Source organism: Nycticebus coucang, chromosome 8 (genome assembly GCF_027406575.1).
Source record: "Nycticebus coucang isolate mNycCou1 chromosome 8, mNycCou1.pri, whole genome shotgun sequence".
Lineage (NCBI taxonomy): Eukaryota > Metazoa > Chordata > Mammalia > Primates > Lorisidae > Nycticebus > Nycticebus coucang.
In genome coordinates, this window is record NC_069787.1 from 89081962 (window position 1) to 89083887 (window position 1926).

Consider the following 1926-nt stretch of genomic DNA (forward strand, 5'->3'; position numbering starts at 1 on the left):
AATTATAATTAACTGTAGTCACCATGCTGTGCAATGGATCTCAAAAAATTTATGCCGCCTGTCTAATGGAAACATTGTACCCTTGACTAACATCTCTCAATTCCCCTTATTTCCAAGCCTCTGATAACCACCATCCTATTCTCTGAGTTTGATTGCTTTAGATTCCACAATTAAGTGAGATAACATGATTTTTGTCCTTCTGGGCCTGGCTTATTTCACTTAGCACAATAACTTTTAGGTTTATTCCTGTTGTAGCAAATGACAGAATTCCTTTTTAAGGCTGAATAATATTTCATTATACATACATACACGTATTTTACTTATTCATTCAATCATTGATAAATACTTCTGTTTATTCCATAACTTAGCTTTCATGAATCGTGCTGAAATGAACATGAGAATACAGATATATCTTTGACATACGAATTTCAAATACTTTGGATGTGTGCCCAGAAGTAGAATTGCTGGATCATACAGTAATTCTATTTTTTGTTTTTTCAGGACCCTTCATATAGTTTTTCATAATAGCTGTACTAATTTACATTCCCAACAACAGCATACAAGGGTTCCCTTTTCTCCACATTCTTGCCAATCCCTTCTCAGCCTTTTGGCTAAGATCAAGTTTAGTGTCTACATTCTTGCCAACGCTTCTGTCTCTCAGCAAATAGTCATTCTGACAGGTGGGAGATGATATCTCACTGAGGCTTTAATTTGCGTTTCCCTAATAATTGGTGATGTTGAGCATTTTTTCATATATCTGATGGCCTTTTGTGTGCCTTCTATTGAGAAATGTCTATTCAGGTCCTGTGCTCACTTTTTAATTGAGTGTTTGTTTTCTTGTGAATTGAGTTGTTTGAGATCCTTATGTATTCTGGATATTAACCTATTATCAGATTTATGGCCTGAAAATATTTTCTCTCAGTCTGTAGGTTGTCTCTTCATACTGTTGATTGTTTCTTTTGCTGTGCAGAGGCCATTCATTTATCTATTGTTACTTTTGTCACCTATGCTTTGGGGCTCAAATCTAAAAAGTCATTGTCTAGACAAACGTTGAATAGTTTTCCTTCTGTATTTTCTTCTAGTTTATAGTTTTAGGTCTTATGTGTAAGTCTTTAATCAATTTTATGTTGATTTTTGTATATAGTCTGAGATAAGGGTCTAACTTCATTCCTGTGTGTGTGGATATCCAGTTTTCTCAACACCATCTGTTAAAGAGACTTTCTACTTCCCATTGTGTGTTCTTGGCACCTTCACTGAAAAAAATCACTTGATAGTAAACATATGAGTTCATTTCTGGACTCCGTTGGTTGATGTGTCTATTTTTGTCAATATCATTCTATTTTACTTATTATAGCTTTGTAACATAGTTTGAAAGAAAATACTGTGATGCCTCCAGCTTTGCTCTTTTAGCTCAAGATAGTCTTGGATATTTAGTGTTTGTGGTCCCATATAAGTTTTAGGATTGTTTTCTGAATTTCTGTGAAAAATAACATTGGAATTTTGATAGGGGTTGTATTGAATCTATAGATTGCTTTGGCTAATATAGATATTTAACAATATTAGTTCTTCCAATCCAGGAACATGGAATATACAGGGTGTCCCAAAGGTTTCCATACATAGGAAAAATGAATGAACTCATATTTTATATTATATTTTAATATTGTATATGTATATATTAATCAGAGAAATATTTTATAAATATTTTGTCAAATTTTGTAATGAACATCTTATAAGGAAAGGTACATTTATCTACAATTTCCCATTTTCCCTGTATATATACATATGGTGACCTTTGGGATACCAAGTATTTCCATTTTTTTGTGTCTTCTTCAATTTCATTCATTAAAGTTTAATCATTTTTCAGTGTACAGATCTTTCACCCCTTTGGTTTGATTTGTTCCTAAGTGTTTTTTGTAAGTATTGTAA

General features: G+C 32.6%; 1 pseudogene; it reads left to right on the forward strand.

Moving 5' to 3' along the window:
• The first annotated feature begins 591 nt into the window (after positions 1–591).
• Positions 592–770, forward strand: LOC128592772 (uncharacterized; annotated as a pseudogene).
• The last annotated feature ends 1156 nt before the right edge of the window (positions 771–1926 follow it).